At 38.4% G+C, this 21022-nt stretch overlaps 1 protein-coding gene across 10 annotated transcripts in view; it reads left to right on the top strand.

The window, feature by feature from the left end:
- Window positions 1-21022, top strand: part of LOC137206080 (AT-rich interactive domain-containing protein 1A-like) — a 152474-nt gene that overhangs the window by 117493 nt on the left and 13959 nt on the right. For 8 of the 10 annotated variants that reach the window (XM_067704686.1, XM_067704685.1, XM_067704682.1 and 5 more), the window contains 2 exons: window positions 11909-12163; window positions 13849-13948. The gene's annotated coding sequence lies outside the window, so the exon portion shown is untranslated. Of the gene's footprint in view, window positions 1-11908; window positions 12555-13848; window positions 13949-21022 lie in introns of those variants that run through there. The other 2 variants (XM_067704676.1, XM_067704677.1) reach the window with 2 other exon arrangements.

The following is a 21022-nucleotide window of genomic DNA, read 5'->3' as shown; positions in this document are numbered from 1 at the left end:
TGCCCGTGAATTATTTATTTAATTTGATGTGTTTTTTCCTGGATTCATAGTACATGTGTAAATGTACATAGTGCATTACCTTTTGTCATGATGCTTCTTTCCATTTATGGGACTGTAAAATACAGCTGACTAAACCTCCCTAGTGGCCGAGTACATATCAGGTCTTTTGTGTGAAGGATGCTAGCTAATCTTCCCGTTCATAAGCTGACTACATTTTTATTCATTTGCTTTTTTTCTACTCACCCCTGACAGTAGTATCTGTGGAATAAATAAAATAATGATACCTACTACTTATTTAACTCAGATCAGAAAACTTGACCTTTTCCTGTTTTTTACATTTGCTAGCTTTGTGGCAATATGCACCCCTATTTTTCTCTGAATCTCAGTTCACCCTCTACATGGGGATAATTTTGCCTACCATACAACGTGGTGATCATAAAAGAAATTCTACCCATCTACTACCATATTGGGGAAAAATATTTGGATTGACTTTGACCAGACTTGGAGGCACATGTTTGCAGTGGCCTGTTTGAAAATACTGACTACATGGGGTACAGTGGGATACTCTGAAGGCACCTTACACAGGTAGATAATATCTCTCCCAGGGCATCAACGCTAAAAGTGAGAAGCATTTTGATTTCTCATCAAGAAAGAAATGTTCTATGATGTTAATGGTTCTTAACTTTTGGTGATTCATTGAAATCTCCTGGGGAGCTTTTGATAATCTTAAAGCCCAGCCTGTAATTTTTACCAATTAAATATGAATTTCTAGAGGTTGGACTGAGGCATTGGTATATTTTAAGGTTTGCAGAATGTAATGGTTAATTTTAAGTGTCAACTCTCAACTATATCCTGAGATACACAGATATTTTGCTAAACATTATTTCTGGGTGGGTCTGTGAGGGTGTTCCCAGATGAGATTAGCATTTGAATTGGTAGATGGAGTAAAGCAGATTTCCCTCTCCAGTGTAGGTGGGCCTCATCCAATCTCTTGAGGGCCCCAAAAGAATAAAAAGTCAGAGGAAAGGAGAATTTGCTCTCTCTGCCTGAGTGTTTGATCTGATCCCCTGCCCTCTGACTGTGGCTTACGTCAGTTCTGAAAACTACACCCCTGGATTTCCTAGTTTCCAGCTTCTATTTAATATACAATATATTTAATATGTTTAATATCAATTACATATGTTAAAGCAATTACATAGATTACATTATATTTATTATATATCTCCTATTGGTTCTGTTTCTCTGGAGTACCCTGACTAATATGGTGCTTCCAATACACTGTAAATATTGAGAACTACTATATATGTTAAAATACTATGGCTAAGGTATTACAAAAGTGGATGCCCTGACAGTGCAGTTCTGCTTCTTAAATGGGCAACTCAATGAGGATAAGTAGCAATGTAAATTATTTTTTTCATTTTAAATGGTGGCCAGTCATATATATATAAACACTTTGGGAGGCTATAAGACACTAATTAAAAGAACTTATAGGATATAAGCACTAAAACCACATCGACTCGCCACTCAGTAGAAGGAATTCTAGGCCCAAGATATAGAAACCTCCATACCTGAATCATTGGAAAAGATGTAGAAAAGACTCTAAAACGATTGAAATTTTCAGAGATCCCTTGTGACCCTTTTGGAGGTCATGATATCAGGACTCACTGTCCCCTGAGTCTTGTTTTGTAATACAGAGAGGGACCCACAGTTACATAGTAAATTGACACCTGAGACTTGTTTTTTTTTTTTCAGCTAGAAGTGGAAAGGAGAAATATCTTTCACTGAAGCAGAGAGTAGAGGTATAAGTGGGGAAGACAAGGTAAAGAAAGAGAAAAGAAAAGAATCCATTTAGAGAAGACTTGCTCTTGGGGCAAGCCCTGGACATATAGTCATTTATATATCCTATTTCAGGATACATTGCATGCTTTACTGTAAGTAAGCATTTAATGATTTGTCTTCCACATACTTTGCTTCATTAAAGAGATTCACTTCTGCTGGCATTTTGTTTCATGGGATCCCAGGCCCTTAGCATAGTCCCTTAGTAAAGTATCTGTGGAATGAATCAGTCAATATGTCCTCAAACTCAGTACCCTTCTCAAATCAGTTACCTGCTTTATACCATAACTGAGATTATATTATCATAGTGTTAGGACTCAAAGGGAAATATGATCTCGATTTTAGAAGTTGACGTCATCTGTTTTATCACCTCATCCAATGTAAGAGTTCATGCTATAAAAGTACTGGTAATCTGGCCTCTGTTTGAGCACTCCTCGTATCTTGAATGCTCTGCTTGGTGAGTTAAGTCATCCAGCATACGAACAGCTATAATTTCTACAAAGTACTTCCTTATAGTTGCCTTCCTGAAGCATGTCACCCATTGGTCTTAGCTTGACCTGATGGAACTACAGAGAAAAATATTTGAGTTTCAAATACCCATGTTTGCACTTCACATCTTTGTAGTCCATTATCACACAACTGAAGTCTACTTTTCTTCAGGAAACCATCTAATGTTTTTTCCTAAAAATCCTGTGAAAGTATGTCTAGGCCCTTCCCCATCTTGTTTATTGATGTTTGTACTTGCTTTTGTTTTCTAAAATACTCCCAAAAAGGCAATGCTCAGAACTGGATCTAGTGCTTCTGACATGGTCCTTTTGAGACAGAATGAGACAACATATGCAAAAAAGGAAATCTATATTTCTATTAAGTATAATTGTCTAATTCTTATGTCATAAAATCTGCATGTGTTTGTTTCAAAAATAAAAATACAGAATAGTGTAAATATACAATATTTTATATAATAGAATATAGATATAGAGTAGTATGGAAAAAACCCCCTGAAGTCATTCAAAATAACCCATTACCCAAAGAAAAGTACTTTCAGATCCATTCATCTCTGCTTTTTATCTCCCTATATTGTGTGTATGTTCATTTGTGTGAACATCACACAAACATACTAATATATACACATAGTTTAACCTAAATAGAAACATAATGTTTTAAACCCATTTTAAAATTTAATGTAAGCATTGGACATTATTACATAGTTATAAATTTAATTCTGCATCAAAGTTTGCAAACTCTTGGCTGACTAGTTAAATTCAGCCCATAGACATTTTATTTCCCACCCCCCAGTCCCACCCCCGGGCCTGCACAACATCTGAAAAGCCTTGGCATGTTGCAGCTTCTCCTGAAAAGTGGACAGTCTGGTGATACTTGGTGTGCAGCCTTACCTGGATGTGGGGGAAGTTGAAGCGCAGGTACATCTGATGCCCTGGGAGGTGTTCTCCAACGAGAGCTTCATCGTCAGCGTTTCCTGTTTGATGCAAACAGCCTGCAAGAACAGCCCCTCCTGGGTGAATTTGTGTTCCCGGAACATGATCATTTTAATAGCTGTAGCTCTAGGCAGTGGTTGTACCACCATTCATTTCATAAATCCCCTTTCGGTAGACCTTAATGTTGGTTCCTTGTTTCTCCTATTATAAATAGTGTTGCAGCGTATATCTTTTTCACCCAGTTGCTTGATAGTCTTATGATGATCTCCCAGATTAGATGTGGAATTGTGTGGCCAAAGTAGACTTCGAGGTCTCAGAACTTGTTTTAGTCTTTTAGACATCATGAGAACCACAAAAACAGCCTTTATTTTTCACTTGCACTCTGTTAAGCAAACACGTGACCACTCTATATGTAAAAACAATTTTAAAAAATAGTTGTTCAAAAATACATAGTAATTAAATTAATATGGTAGAAAAATTATAAAATACAGAAAAATGTAAAGGAAAAATATAAATACACTTGCAGAACTCTGAGATAAATATTATCTTTTCCATTTTTGCATTTTCCCACTTGTATGTGCATATATATTTATATAAACATATATATTTACATATTTTATACATACATTATTTAATAAGGATAAGATATACTGTTTATATAATTTTTATTTCCAGTACCTTTTCACCTAATGTTATCATGACAATTTCCCACATGATCTAATATTCCTCATTTAGAAAATTTAAAACTTATTTAATATTTCAACATATGATATCACTTATTTAAACAATGCCCTATTGTTGGAAACAAATTATTTCCAAGTTTTTCTTTTTTACAAATAGTATTCCAGTTAATGCCATGGTACCTAGATTTCTGTGAAATCCTTAGAAAAAATTTCTACACATGTACTCACTAGGTCAAATAACCAACTCGTGCAGACAATTTTTAAAAAATCTATATTCAGACCTTTACATTCACAACTATATTAAGTATATTGATTTCATTTGTTTCGCTCTTTTGTTTTCACCCTGTTGATAGATAGGTAGGCAGATAGAGAGAGAGAGAGGCATTTCTTTTAATTTAATACGTCTCTCATTGATCTTGTTGCCTCATGTCTCTGCCTCTTCTAAATATTTTTGCACAGTTTTGGCGTTAACTGGGTGTTTTGCCAAAAAGTCAGTTCAGTGTTCCTCAGATAGTTGTTCAATACTGCCCGCCTCTTCAGGTGCTGAAAAAGGAAATTCTAATGATTTGTTAACACTTGTTAATATAGATAAGATTAAGGCCCCAATTTTCTTATGAAAGCTTACTACTTGGGGCTGGTTTCACAGAAATATCATAACATTATATGCAGTCAAGTTGCACTGATATTCCATATGAGGAAACAAAATCTGTGAAAGGATTTAAATATGAAAATAATTATGTAAATGATAAGTATTATTTATTATTAAGTATAATTAGTAGTTGTCAAGCAGATCCTTTTCTCCCAAAGAGCCACAAATCTTTCAAAATGAATGCTTGCAATTAATAATACTTAGATAGGGGAAAAATGAGTTTTTCTCAGCTTTTCCATCATAGCCTAGCTACTGCCAGGCAAACAACTTGATAGAATCAGTGGAAGCTTAAACAGGTGATAATCTCCTCTTGCTCTCCAATTGATCACTAAATGGCTTTTCTGTGGATTGCAATCATTGAACGGTTGTAATTGTAGCCTTCTGCTATATTTACCATTAGAAAATTTCTTTTTACATGGAGCGTGCTGTTCTAATAAGCAGTGGGTTTTTCACAAACTGGTTTATCATTCACAATGATTAGGTTCCCCTTTATTTGAACTGGTGCATAAAATGCCACTTACGTTTTTTTTTTTAATTTAATTTAATTTATTATTTTATACAGCAGGTTCTCATTAGTTATCCATTTTATACATATTAGTGTATATATGTCAATCCCAATCTCCCAATTCATCCCACCACCACCCTCCCCTCGCCACTTTCCCCCCTTGGTGTCCATACATTTGTTCTCTACATCTGTGTTCTCTACATCATGTTTTTAAATGATTTTTTCTCTTTGCCTTTGCTGTTAGTGTAACCGGAGGTGGGGTCTAGCTGCTCGCCGCTCAAAAGCAAGTAAAGAGGCAAGGTTGGTGGAAAGGAACGTTTACTTTGTTTTGGGTGCCGGCGACCAGGGGGTGTGGGAGGGAGGACGCCTGTCCGAAGGCCAACTCCCCGCACCCACCCAATGAGGGGGCAAGAGCTTTTATAGACGGAGGGAGGGGGGCTACACGCAGAAACAGCACAGTCAGCTCTGACCGTCATCTTGAAATTGGTCATCGGTGGTCTGACCAGTGTCATCTTGATTGTTTTAAGTACAGTTAGTCTTCAGTTCCAGGGTCGGTTCGTTCTCATTTCTTTGAGGCCAGTTCTCAGAATTGTGAATTGTGGCAGCTTATGTCATGCCTACAGTCTGGTCATCATGTACTTAACTTCTTCACCTAGTGGGGTTTCACACAGCTCACAGGATATGGCTCAGAATATTATCTATAGCCATTGAGGAGGAACTAAATGTCCTTAACTTTGCTTACTGATAAATTATTATTGTTTTGTCCTGTTTGCTTTTATTTTTTGCTTCTGCATTTTCTCACTTCTCTGATTAAACTTAATTTTGGGCTAAAGTTTTTCCACAGACAAAAAGCAGGCAGAGGACATGGTTAGGGGAAAGGATCATAGGGTCCTGCTCTGTCTCATTAGGAGTCTCATTTAGGTGCATAGTTAATGTCTGCATCGCTTGGCCTCTGCTAGAAGAGGAGTGAGGTGCACGGGACGCCCACGGCCTGCTCAGAAAGCCTACAAACATTGGAAAGGGATGGCGGTATCTGCCACACTGTCAACCTGTTCTACTCGGTGTGCTACTGCTGTTATAGCACATGCTGAGCTGTCAATAAAAATCAGTCAAAGGGGCTTCCCTGGTCGCGCAGTGGTTGAGAGTCTGCCTGCGGATGCAGGGGACACCGGTTCATGCCCCAGTCTGGGAAGATCCCATATGCCTCGGAGCAGCTGGGCCCGTGAGCCATGGCCGCTGAGCCTGTGCTCCGCCAAAAAAAAAAAAAAAAAAAAAAAATCAGTCAAAGCATTCTGTGTAGCGTAGGGAGGTGTGGGAAAAGGGGTCATTCCAGTTGCATAAAGATGATGCATCTGGTTGGCAAGAGGGCCCATATTCATGTTTAATCATGTATGGAGCCTCTGTCCTCCTTCCTGGTCCCCGTTACTCATCTGTTCAGGTCTCCCTGCCTCCCTGACCGCCTCCCCCATCTTCCCAGCTGCTCATCCCTGTACTTGATTCAGAGTATCTATGAGAGTCGGCCCTGAGCTGCAGGGCCTGATCTCTGCAAAAATGGATTGGTCTGTCGTGAGCCGCACAAAACAAAACAAAAATCAGGAAACGAGTGAAAGCATCTGTGAGCTAAAGTGGAATAATTATACCTCGGTACCCTGTTTATAAAGATATATAGCAGACTTCCTGCCATATTATCACCCAGTAAGTGTACTTTTTTTTTTTCCTTTTAGTGAAGAGAGAATGCTTTTATGTCAATCTATTCATGCTTAAGACTCACAGTGCCTATTGTCTATAACTGTGAGATACAACTCGGGAAGGATATAGATGGAGTATTTGGCTTCAATAAAGTGGGTGGAGCAGGAAATGGGCCCTACACCTGGCCTTGTTTACAACGAGTGACTTGTTAAAATGAGCATCTATACCAGGAAAAATTAATCAGCATATGTAACCATAAGGAAGGTGGAAAGTGCTGATCACATACATTGCTCAGGTGCTGTCAGAGAGATTCCGGGGCTGATGGAGGCTATACAAGCCCTAGCATCAGATGGGAACAACTCTCTCCCCCACAAGCTAGCTCGCTTTCCCCCTTCCTAAAGGCAGGCCCTTACAAATGTGGTGTCTGGGGTGGTCCTCTAATTTTCCGTAATCTGTGTGTGGCTGTGGAATGAGATAGAGCTAACGTGCAAACAAAGGGTAGTGAAAATGACATGAGCTCTGGAGTGAGACAGAACTGCATCCAGATCCCATCCCTAACATTGATTTAGTTACGTAAATTGAACAAGTTCCTTAAATTCTCTGAACTGCAGTTGCCTTGTCTGTGAGGTAGAAATCAGGTCAGTCTTTACTGGGTTATTGTATGCATTATAAATAATATATATAAAAGGCCTAGCATGGCACTGACATAAAACAGACACTCAAAGTGGTAACTATTACTATAACTCAGGAAGACTACTCTGCCCAACATAGGCAGTTCTAAAGTGAAACAATATATAATAAAATCTTATTCAGAAGAACTTATAAGTAGGCAGTGGATTGGGTAGCTATATCCTATGGCTAGGTCTCAGTGCATCAATTCATATCCAAGGAGATTCTCAACATGTAGTAGATGCAACGTATTTCCAATTAATATCATCATAAGAACTAAACCTCTGTATTTCTTTGGTTTCTAAGAAATTTTCAACCTTAATAATATGTTAGAGTACTTCTGGGTTTAGCTCTTACTGAATTATAAATGCTATCATTTTATACCTAAGATGCATGGTTCACTCAGTGCAGGTGGGGGAAAACTGAATGTTTTAAACTGGCTAACTCTGGCTTGCTGAAGTTCTGGTACACGGACTAAGTGGTGAAGTCAGTAAAGCTGATGAGGTTTCATTTCTAAATGTACTAGGACTAGGTCAAGATGCTAGTTTCCAACTGCATATATCCTTTCTGATGATTATCTTTTTTTTTTTTTTTTTTTTTTGCTTGAGTGTAAAGATATTCTTTTCTCTGTATTTTTGAGAAAATATTAGCTTGGCTGTCCCAAGCTAACATATGACGTTATGTTAGCTAAAAACTATGGCGTTATGAAAGAGTGACTTCAGTGACTCAGTGCTTCCCACTTGGTAATTTCTCTCACCCTCAGGAGTAGCCTCAAATGCTAGCTCCCATCAATTACTGGATGCCCCATATTTTCCCAGCATCATTATAATCACTCCTATCAGTTCAGCACCTGTAATGAGCCAGGCTGCTTATCCATTTACAATCTTCACTGTTTTTTATATATATTAGCTCAGTTTGCTACCTCTTGTCCCCCTCAAGCCAATATCAAATGTTTATTAATTAGGTAAAAATGGTATTAACCACTTACATCAGGAAGGGCAAAAGGGTATCATCTTGAGTGCCCATTTTGAATGAGTGGTAATGGTTGGCAGAAGCACTGAATTAAGAAAAAAATTTAAGCTCTGTCCAGCCTTGGGGGGAAGAATGCCGTGATTGATTAGCAATGTCTGCCTTGGTTAAAAGAAAAAAGAATAGAAATAGGTTGAGTGACTTGCAGGACGGAAAGGATGGGGATTCTCGGGCTCAATTTCCTTGCTGTTTATAAGCTTCTTAGAGACACAGGTAATGTTTCAACTTTCCATCATGTTGCCACAGTGTTCATTTCCAAATCATTTATTTCTTCACTCCTCCATTTATTCCTGCTGAGTTCTCCTGGACTCAGAAACTTCACACACTCTATTCCCTTATGTTGAGCCTCACATACTTCCAAGTGGCTTCCAAGTGGCCTCCAAGGGTGGCCTTGTCCTGTTTATCCCGAGAAATTCCCCCAGGTTAATATGTGTCGCAACGTCTTTCTATTTTATACTATAGAACTTGTATGAATTTGTAATCATTTGTTAGAATGTTTTCTTGTTAATTTACTGTTTCCCTCACTGAACTCTAAATTCCATGAGCCCAAGAACCGCATCTTTCTTTTTGACAAGCCACCTTATTTATACCCGGCACACACATCTGGGAAAGAGTAGACATTTAATAAATATTTGTTGAAACAGCAAATCCACTAAACTTTGGAGATTCAAACTTAATAAAACATGGATCCTGGCTTCACAGAACTCATATTGTAGTGAAGCAGAAAGTTGATTAAGTAAATGATTATGATGCAATGTGATAAAAGAAACATAGATGTAAGGAAATATCACTGCTGCCTGGATCAGGGGGAAGGTGTTGGGGATGCATTCCAAAAGTGATGTCAAGATTGAAGAGTAAGGAGTAAAAATGGACCTTTTAAGAAAAATCAAGCGCTGCAACTTGTGCAATTTGAATTTGATATGTTCCACCATTAAAGTTTTTTTTTTAAATCAAGCAGGGTATATTAACATGCATCTGTAGTATTGCCCTAAAAGCATTTTAAAAGAAATATGGATGTCTTACCTACAGAGGCACACAATTAGGCTCTTCCCTCAAGGTATTCTTAGTGTTAACCCTTTATATTGCTTTTTACTTGATGTACCCACTAATTGTTCTGATCCAGTGGCCTTGATGAAATTTTTGGTCATTTGCAAAAGTGTCAGTGGGGATTATGTGAGCACGAGTCTTTCAGAATTTTAAGTAGAAAATGGCTCAAGCATCTCCTACAGTTAGGGTACATGTGGTTACAGTAGAATAATTTAGAGAAGTGAAACTGGGTCTGTCTCTTTAGGTTTAAATATATGACTTGGGGATAATAAAGGAAAATCATTACTAGCACAACAAGGGATATTTAAAATAAAAGATGGTTTTAGGTACACCACTAACTTTCTTACAGCGTCAATGATAAATTGTTAGGTATTATATTGATGGTAGCAGGCGGTAACATGTCCCTTTGTAGTTGAAGCTTTTTTTAAAGCTTATTTTTTTTTAACATCTTTATTGGAGTATAATTGTTTTACAATGGTGTGTTAGTTTCTGCTGTATAACAAAGTGAATCAGCTATACACATACATATATCCCCATATCTCCTCCCTCTTGCGTCTTCCTCCCTCCCACCCTCCCTATACCACCCCTCTAAGTGGTCACAAAGCACCGAGCTGATCTCCCTGTGCTATGCAGCTGCTTCCCACTAGCTATCTGTTTTACATTTGGTAGTGTATATATGTCCATGCCACTCTCTCACTACGTCCCAGCTTACCCTTCCCCCTCCCCGTGTCCTCAAGTCCATTCTCTACATCTGCGTCTTTATTCCTGTCCTGCCCCTAGGTTCTTCAGAGCCTTTTTTTTTTAGATTCCATATATATGTGTTAGCATACAGTATTTGTTTAACTCTTTCTGACTTACTTCACTCTGTGTGACAGACTCTAGGTCCATCCACCTCACTACAAATAACGCAATTTCATTTCTTTTTATGGCTGAGTAATATTCCATTGCATATATGTGCCACATCTTTATCCATTCATCCGTCGATGGACACTTAGGTTGCTAGTTGAAGCTTTTTTGTACAAATAAGCTGGAGGGGTTTTTTTTTTTTGGCTCGATTATATATTTATTCTTTTATAAGGCAAAGAGGAAGAAAGGGTGGGATAGACTAAGAAAGTATGGAGCAAAACATTTCCTTAAATCACATTTAAAATAAGGTAGAGTGTAGTAAAATACAGGAAGGTAGACTGAAAGGCAACAGTAAATTTTTTTAAAAGAACTTTTATAATTATATTACATCACTTGACAGAGCTGTAGTTCTTTGTGTAAGCCTTTAAAACTTCCCCCAAACATGTTCATTCACCTTGATTCAATCATGTGCACAGAAGAAGTTCCTTGTTGGGTTGGTAAAGCAGAATCATATCCAGGCTCTAGCTAGATCCAAACACTATTGCAGTTCTGTACAAACCTGTGTGGTATGTACAGATAGAAACAGTAATATGTAAACCTGTTCACCTTTGGTACATTGATCATTTCCTAAACTTATTTCACCTGTACCCACCACCCCTCCCCCCCACACACAAAGCACTAATACCCCTGTAAGATATATTAAATGTGTTGATTTGGATAACTAGAATTTGATCGACAGAATTCCTCCAGCAAGAGGGAGTTTTAGGTAGAATGGAAGAGAAACTCATGGAAACGCTTGAATGGTCCTTTCCTTGATTCCACAAAATGAGTAAGACTGATCGAGTCCCTTTAATATGCAGCATCCATATTGCATTTGTTCTTACATTTTATGCTGTAATTAAATACAGAGTAAAAGTTATTGAGTGAATATTAAGTTTATTGGGTAGCTGAGTTGATAATTGTATTTTATTTTTGTGCATTGGAAATCTGTGTACATTTATATTGTAGGAATATGGCAATGCTCCAAGAAAAATGAGAAATTCACTGGTAATTTCCCACCCAAAGAGAGCCATTGTTAACGTTTTAATATTATATACTCTTTGTGTCAGTTTGTTTTTTAGTCAAAAATGGCATCTTATTGCTTGAATTTGCATTTCACTGATTATGTGATAAAAACTTTTTAGGGCTTCCCTGGTGGCGCAGTGGTTGAGAGTCTGCCTGCTGATGCAGGGGACGCGGATTCGTGCCCCGGTCCGGGAAGATCCCACATGCCGTGGAGCGGCTGGGCCCGTGAGCCATGGCCGCTGAGCCTGCGCGTCCGGAGCCTGTGCTCCGCAACGGGAGAGGCCACAACAGTGAGAGGCCCGTGTACCGCAAAAAAAAAAAAAAAGAAAACTCCGTTTTAATTTAATTTTTCTTGAGGTAACATTGGTTACCGCCTCTCAGCTCGAAATTCACCTTTTGTTACTTGCTCTGTGAAAAGTGCTATGGGTCCTTTAAATAGTTTTTCCTTGGCCAGCTCGTGTGATGTTAGGCTTTCCTAATTGATGGCACCTGAGGAAGGTGTTGCTTCGTGATGCCCCGGTGCTTGCTGGGAAGGCTCTTGGTGGCGTCTTCAGCACCCACTCACTCCTGCAGCTCTGAGGGCGTCCTCAGCCCTGCTCCCGGGGCTCACAACTTCTCCGGTAGTCGGCTTCAGCAGTGCGCAGAGAGAGCAGTGGACGACAGCTTCCGTCAGCATCTTCTATCAAGCAGTTTTGGAGTAGCGCCTCAGGTGAGAAATCTCCCCGTGCATAGTTTTACTGGAACCCTAGAATGTGGATTTCCAGCAACTTACAGAGGGCATATTTCCAGAAAGTTCCACCAGGAGACACCACAGCAGCTTCTTTACCATCCAGTGAGCCACAGTCATGCTCTTTTCAACCGGGTCTGGACCTCAGTCCTGTGGGCAGGGAGGAGGAGGTCTTCTTTTCAACTGGAGGGTTAGCGGCTCTCCTTATTTCTGCTAACTGTGTGTTTTGGCGTTCTCTTTACTTGTCGCTGGCCATTCCTTCCTTACTCTAATCGTCTTTCATAATTAATAGTTTTTTCATTACACTTTCCATGCTCAAATTACTGTTTGTTTTTCTTCTGGTTGGAGCCAGAATAATAACTAAATAATCTAATATTAGTGTGTTTAATTTTAAACACACTAATGTTTAATTGTTTAATGTTTAATTGTGTTTAATTATTGTTTAATTTTAAAACCCATTTTTCACATTTTTTTGTTTCTACATCATTATTTTAATGGTTTCATAGTAGTCCATGTAGTAGTAAATACTTCATGCCTATTGTTATACAGTTTATAATATATGTTTTCATTTTCACAATTGTAGACAGTGCTTTAGTGAACATCTTGGTACACATCCTTTGCTCCTATCCGTAATGATTTTCATTAATTCTCAGTCATTTGGACATTTTAGTCAGAGGCAAGTGATGAACACACCACGTCAAGTGCTTTATATATTTCCAGGGGAATACTGAACATATTACTTAGCACCATAGCAAAACATCAGAAAAAAGTGAGGAAATCATGATTTTTATTGTCTTCTGCCAAACTCTCATAGCAAGAATCTGAAAAATCTCTGGTGAAACACAACTGAAACTAGATTTGAGATTGAGCCATTAAATCCCAGTTATCACCAATCACTTCTGGCTGCTTCTGATTAAACACTTTCTTTGTGTTTACGATTGGGGAATCCACCTCATGAAAAGAATGGCAAATGGGAAAGAAGTAAATGATTCGGAATATCTTGGTCGTTCCTGGGAGAGCGCTCTGACAAAGCAAACGGTTTACCTGAATGTCTTAAGCAAACTGAGCTTGGCTGATTTCCTGTGCTTACAGAAAAGAACCGCTGTAGCTTCAGCTGGAAACCCTAAGCCAGTGGCTCAGTGGTTGTTTTCTTTTGACGTGCCTGCATCACAGGTATAAACAATCTGCGATGTTGAGCTAAACATACCTGAACTGCTGAGGCTCTTTCAGGTTAATTTAAACCAACAGGGAATGATCCTGACTGGCAACAATAGAAGATTCTCTCCCAGCAGGAAGTGCATGGGGGCATCCCTTCTAGATCAGACATGCTTCAGAGACTGCTTCTGGAAGCGGTCGTCTTAATTGAATGTTTGTTGCTCACAGATGTTTCTCACCAATACTGTTGAGCCTTTTGGTGGTTTCTAAAAGAGGCTATGTTAATCTCAGAACAAGGAGATACAACATATATGACGTGTAATCACACTATAATGATAAAAATAGACATATGCCATCATTGTTGTCATGGGCAGTATCAAAAACTCAACACAGTCACTGTAACTTATTGGGCACCTGTTATGTAGACAACATGTCTCTTGTCCATGGATTAGTGTAGTTAATCCTCACAAAGCTCTTAAGAAGTAAGTACCAATAATATCCCCATTTTACAGATGAAGACACTGAGGAAGAGAAAAGTTAAGAATTTGCCTATGATTAGTTATCCATCTGTTCAGCCAGTGCACAAATTACACTGCCCAACTCCAAGATCAGGTGAGTACAATGGCCTGAGCACCATGCTTTACTGCTTCCCACATATTTAGGAGCTAAAAGAAATCAAGTAGTGGACCTTAAAGAAAATCTTCCTCTACCTTCATTCAACTCTTTTCGCTTTCATTGTGGTGGAGTCTGTGAGAGACTTAATGTATCATGTAGAATTATCAAGTTAAATGACTGCATTTTTCCCCTTAATTGACCATTTTGAATTGAATTGCTTGGATTTATCAGATTTTTTTATAATGCAGTGTGGTCTACAATAGCTATTGCCAGCCTCTTTCCCACCATCACTACACCTGAAAAATAAAATTCACACATATGACATTCTATCATGTGCTTATCCAGAATTAATGCACAAAGCTGCATAAGTAAAAATCTGTGGTTTATGCACAGTTTCTTCCAGGCCAGCTGCTGTGTCTCCCAGTCACCCTAGGGTCCACAGTTAAGGACCTGCAAGTCTAGAGAAACTGAGAGAGACGTGTTGGCTTGGCCAATAGATCTTGAGCACCTATAATGTGCAAGGAGCTGGATCACTGTGGTGGACTTGTCGGGGATTTAAAAATAATAAGACAGCCTAGGAGACAGGCTTTGACACCACTGACAAAAATACACTTCAATTACCAGGCAGTGAGAAAAGGAGGGACGTGGGTAGAGGAACATGTCAGCAGGGTGTGCTGCGTGTGGCCCATCTTCAAGTCTCAGTTGAATTCTACTGTTCAAATGTGGGCCACTTGGGGGAAATTCTGTACCATGAGGGTTTTGCTGAATGTTTAAAAAGTCTTACAAAAAGATGAATAGGAGACGTAGCAGGTGGCAAATCAGAAAGTTGTGTCTTGTAAACAGGGGGAGGTCAATCCAACCTCCAAATCCCAAAATATATCAATATCCCATAATAGAGAATCACTATCAGGGAACTTGCTGTTTGTTTATTAGTGGCAGCATGGCATAAAATCAGGATAATTCAGCGTTTAAAATCCCTACTTTGTTTGAATTTATAGCTAGTATAAATACTTCTAAGATTATATACATTTAAATTTTTTCTGCAACAAGTTAGACAGGATCACAAATTCACATGATGCTCAAAAGAACACTCAGAAATATTTAATGAAAACCTTCATTCTAGTGATGAGGAAACTCTAGCTCAAATAAGAAGCAAAAAACCATACTCAAGCAAACAAATCTGTAAAAGAGTTGTAATCAGAAATATCCAGTTGTCCTACCTCCTAATTTTGTGATCCATCTGCTTCACCATCAGTCAAAAAATCTGATTCTTCGAAGAAAGAACTTTGGCTTGGCTTTAGAGAGTAAGATTAAAAAAAAAGAAAAAACAAACACTTAGGCAAAGGAACAAACAGCCAAAATTAAGTAAATCTGGGATTTTTTTTAAACCAGCGTTGTCTGCATTGTTATTTTGGGCTCAGAGCGATGGCTTGATGCCAAATTTAAATGGAAAGCATTATCTACTCCATATTTATAAATCTTTAGATTCTGCATGTGTCATGAAAAATGTAAGTAAATTTTATAATAGTAAGGTGTGTGGGATTAAATTTGTATTCTATGTTGAAAAGCTCCACGGTAGGCAATTAATTCATGAAACACCAGCGATTGCTGCCTTAAGGGCTACATTGCTAGATAAAATTACAGACCTCAAATCTTATGATTACACTGGTATCTATTTTTTGTGTGGTCTAGGGAATATATCATCTTAAATTGAATATTTACCTAATCAGTAGGCTAAGGGTATCTTCCGGGTTCTGCCCCCTTCGACTCTAGAACGCGTTGTCTAGTTGTGAATATTAATATGCTGCTTATATAGGTAGGTACTACTGCTTACTGTTTTCACTTCATGGCACACTTATTAAATGATACTTGTATGCTATACTAGAATAAACTAGAGGGGATCTAAATGGAGCTTGGTAAAAATTGTATAGCCTTTATATTAAACAATGATAAAGTAAAACAACTAATATAAATAAAAATTTAAAATAACAAGCCATAATAAAGTATAAAGTATTGGGAAAGATATCAAATACTTAATTTACATAATTTTCAAGTAATGCTTTTCAGGATTTTTACTGAGAAACTTGTAGTTGCTTCCACAAACATAAGTGTTTTTTGGTTTTTCTGTTTGTTTTGTTTTGTTTACCAGGTCTTATTCTTGAAGTTGTGACTGTACTTCTAATCAATGTTTTAATAACATCTCTCTATTTTTGATCGTCACATTAGACAAAATTTTAATCATTTTTACGATCAAAAATTTTAAGCCAGTGTTTTTCAAAGAATCTAGTTTCTTCTTTCTTTGGCACACAAAAACTCATTGCAGTATCATCTGATGATGTGTATGAGACTGATTTCGTTCCAAGTTGGTGGTTGCTTTTGTAAGGTATGTCCCAATAATAATGTCCCAACAAGTTGATGCCCGCTGGTTGAATGGCGAGAGAACTTTGATGGACCCATGGGTGTGGCGTTTCTCACTGTGTCTGCCATCCGAGACCACTTTTGACCTTTTGTCTGACTCTCTCTCTCTTGGGTAACCTTCCTGGGAGACCCTAGAGAGGCTATTTGTGGCTGAATGTGAATAGTTGCAGGGTTCTGGGTAACCCAGGCTGTACCAGGCAGCCCCAAGTGTTGAGGGGATCATTATCTCATGTCCCACTTACAAACATTAGATTCAGAACTGTATACCTAAGCAGACTGCTTGGTACCCTCTGATTCAGGTATGTGACTTAAAACAGCCTTGAAGAACTTTGAAAGTAATATAAAAAATGGCAAACTTCTCTATTTTACCCTTTCTTTACCTAGACTAAACCTGCAGCCTCACAGGAGCTGAGAACATATTTATTCTTTATCTTTTACTTCAGACACTCAGCAGGAAGGTAACACACTTTGAATGAAAAAGGACAATTCAAGTTAGGTTGGTGCTTTGCCTAAGCCAGAAAGGTTTAGGGAGAGAAATTGAGGATGAAGAACAAAAGAGACAAGCTTTTTCCTTTTCTTTTTTTTAACCTCTCATGGTTTGACTTAATTCTATTATTTGAATGATTTTGAATTGATTTGGACACACCCACATTTAAATATAAGTTCAAAAATGCATTCTAAAGTCAAATGGAAAGTAATTTGTGTGGTCTTGTTATGAAAATAGTTTTATTCTCTGTATACTCCAGTCTCTCCACTCATTTATTCATACTTGTATTCATCTATTTACACATCATTCATATATTCACAAAATATTTGTTACTGTGGATACTATACCTGGTATTGATCTAGGTGCTGAGCTGGAAAGGTGAAAAAGTCATTATCATTACCTTGGAGGGTCTCCCAGTCTTGAGGGGAGTCATAGAGGTTAACACATAATTATTGTACAGTTGGACAAGTATCATTATAGTCTTATGAACAGAATATCAGGAGAAAAATATTTTATTTAGTCTTATTATGTATTTGAGTATTCACCTGCCCAAGATGGAAATCTATCTAATAGAGTTTGTACTTTTAAGGACATAATCCAACATGATATTTTTTATTTGCTGAGATCTTTTCTCCATGAAGTGAATTAGGAGCCCAGGCTTCTTCTGTGTCCTGACTCTATTTCCTAGGGCCTCAAAGCCTTTGGAATGTAGTTGGAAGACAGAGGAGAAAAGGGTGTAGAGGCTCTGCTCTTAATCACTCCATCCCAGAAGTGACATTCATTACCTTTGCTCACATTCCATTGACAGGGTATACATGCAGGAGGTGCTGGGTCCTGCAGCCCTGGCAAGTTAACATCTAGCAATAGTTTTACACAGACGAAGGCTAGGAGCTCTTTGCTGAATTGCTCACATTCTCTGGACAAAAGTAAGGAAGTCTGTGGCTGTTTATCCCCTTCTCAAATATATGCTTCATTTTTTTCCATTCTTCTAACTCTAATCATGGGCAGCAATATTTCTTCACTATTTTATCCACTCACACTGTCCAGGGAGGTTTCTTTGGCACAACAAGCAAGGCACACTGGGTTTATTTTTATAGCACATTTCCCACAGTCGTATCAGATAAAATGCATTACATCTCACCAGGTGACTGCTGAATAATCTCACAACTGTGGCTTCCACGTGAAAGGCAGAGATGATTAGCTTCCAAGGTGTTTGTGGGCCAGAATTGCTCTGCTTCCCTTAACTAGGTAGGTTAGTACCTGTTCGAGTTCTTTGAGCTTTGTATACTGTTCCCTTGATTGACAGGAAGAAATCATAGACTTAATAGTCTGGTTGTGAGGATTAAATGACATATTTTATATAAATTGCTAAGCATGGCTTTAGGCACATATAGAAAGCAATCCATAATTGAGGCTCTTGTCATTGCTAATTAAGGATAGGATATTAAGCAAAAGTGGAAGTGTCCTTTTTGTGGAGGAGGATGATATACTGAAACATTTAAACGTATTATTTGCTGTAACTAATTTCTAATGAGATTTCAATGTGTGCTTGCTGTCTGATTCCCCAAGAGAATGGATTTTCTCCCTCACTTTATCACATAGATATTGCCTGAATAAGGTCCTAATACCTGTAACTGAATTCACTTTTAGGATTGCACTATCCTTTAAGAGGCAGCAAAATATATTAATAAAGAGTGTTAGTTCTAAACTCAGATTTCAAGTTCTAGCTGGGTTACTTATCAGCTGCGTGACCTTGATCAACCTGTTTCTGAATCTGTGACTGTTAGCCAGTGATATTCCTTTCTAGGGACATTATGCTGGGAATGAGATGATTTATATAAAACACTTAGCAGAGAAGATGGCATAGAGCAAGTACCTAATACATGTTACTTTAATCATGATGATTACACAGAATATTGGGATTGGGGTCAGATGACCTGAGTTTATATCTGTGTTCTGTAGCTTTTAATCTTACTGAGCCTCGGTCTCCTCATCCATAAAATTGGGCTAATAATATTCTCTTCACACAGTTGTTACGGTGATCTTAACGTATGTGAAAGTTCATAGAATCTTGCCTAGAACCTATAAAATATTAAATACGTGTTAAAATTATTTTCTTTTATTTGCGGTATCTGTGGCCCTAGGCAAGTTGATCTGCCTCTCATATTGGTTATGCCTCCTACTTGGCCTGTTATAGTTAACATCAAAAAAAAAACAGGGTTTCCCTGGTGGCACAGTGGCTGAGAGTCTGCCTGCCGATGCAGGGGACACGGGTTCGTGCCCCGGTCCGGGAAGATCCCACATGCCGTGGAGCGGCTGGGCCCGTGAGCCATGGCTGCTGAGCCTGTGCGTCCGGAGCCTGTGCTCCGCAATGGGAGAGGCCACGACAGTGAGAGGCCCGCGTACGGCAAAAAAAAGAAAAAAAAAAAAAAAAACCAAGAAAACAAACCCTCAAGCAACTCTAAAAATAGTACTATATCTAACATTATTATTTAAGAAGAGGATGGCATTCTGTTCCTGAAGGATTTGGCCATTGGAATTGTGGAGGAAGACCATCTTGGGATTTGTGTGGTGACATTTCTTAAATGCATGGTATAGCATGGGTTGCTTTCATCACACAGTAGGGAAATACTAATATCTATAATTTCATAATCACTAACCGAGATTAACTTTAAAGCCATTAGTAAAGACGAATTCCATTTTGATATTTCGTACCCTGCTAGAGTATCTCTCACTACAGAAGTTTAAAATAAGCATAAAAATAAATCCAGAAACAGATAAAACTAGCCTGTGCTGTGGAACACCATATTCCCAGGCAGTCCAATCTGAGGTCCACAGTCAAAAAAGATTTTAATCTATGAACTATGTCTACAGTGGGTGTTGATGGGAGACAATGAGAAATTGACGCCTTTTTACCCTCCCTCTGTCCTGAGGTGGTTTCTATTTCAGGTTCGATCATTACACCATTATAGAGAAGCCCTGCTATGCTAATATTTTCCTTAGACTTTGAACAAACTCAGACACCATAAGATTTTTTTTTTTTAACAAGGAGGGAAACCTGAGAGCTTTCTGTGGTATCTCTCTTGTACTCCTCCTGTTCTCCTATGTGGATGCCCTTCTCTATCTTATATCACTTCCCCAGTTCAAGAATCCTTCAAGAGTAGCCTCAAAGCCCATCTCTTCTTTGCAAAGTTACTTGTTCCATATTGCTTACATAGATCTCTCTGCTTCCAACCCCCTTGAAACACTGTTCTTGTCTTTCAGTTGAGTGTTGAATCACAGAATTTCTATCATATTATTTAAGTATTATTTAAGTAGCGCAGGGAGAGGCTAATCCTTGAAATCAGGAAATAATTATATCTTAAATTAGAATTTACAGCTCCGTGGCAGTGAACACAGTGGCTAAATAAATAAAAATTTAATTAAAATGGTATGCAATGAGGGCCTTACAAAAATGCCGTTAAGAATAACATCGTTTGCATAAAACTGAATATCTAAAAACAGCTAGATAAGTATTTAACTTTCCATTTGTATGTATAGATAAAGCACAAGGATTTGCCCATTAGGATTTTATTTTCCATGGTAGGTCATTTCAGATGCTTTACGTGACCCTACAGGCATCTTTTTAAGATTACCTTTGTACCCTGGTTTTTCATCTTGGGACTGCCGCCATGTACAATCCTAAAATGTTCCATAAAGGCTCAATCTTGCTTTTATGTCATGAGCCGTTTCCATTTAGTTAAAATTAAACTCTCAGCTACAGGAATATCTCCCAGGACTCAAAGCTTTGCCTTCTCAGTTAAAGCGTCTAACCTGCTAGCTTCCTGAGGGCAGTGAGCTCAGAGTGAAGCTGAATGACAGTGAAACCCCAAGTGACGTGACATCGCTTCATTCCAGAATGGGTGTTCCCCGACGGCTGCATCTAACATATGCACAAAATCTCCCTCTCGATTTGCACTTCCAACACCATTCCTAAAATGTAAGCATTGTTCTTTGGTGTCTCCTAGGTAGCATAAATTAAATGGGATAGTTTTTGTATTGTGTTCCACCTCCACGTAGATTTTTCTTTACTGGTTTCTACATGTGTCTCAAGTTAAAGCATTGTTTCCTAACTATCTCACTCCCTCTCCTGTTTACCCTCCTGTCCCTCACTTGCATATGAGAGC

Source organism: Pseudorca crassidens, chromosome 14 (genome assembly GCF_039906515.1).
Source record: "Pseudorca crassidens isolate mPseCra1 chromosome 14, mPseCra1.hap1, whole genome shotgun sequence".
Classification (NCBI taxonomy): Eukaryota; Metazoa; Chordata; class Mammalia; order Artiodactyla; family Delphinidae; genus Pseudorca; species Pseudorca crassidens.
Note: the sequence above shows the minus strand (reverse complement) of the source record. Positions and strands in the feature narration are given on the sequence as shown.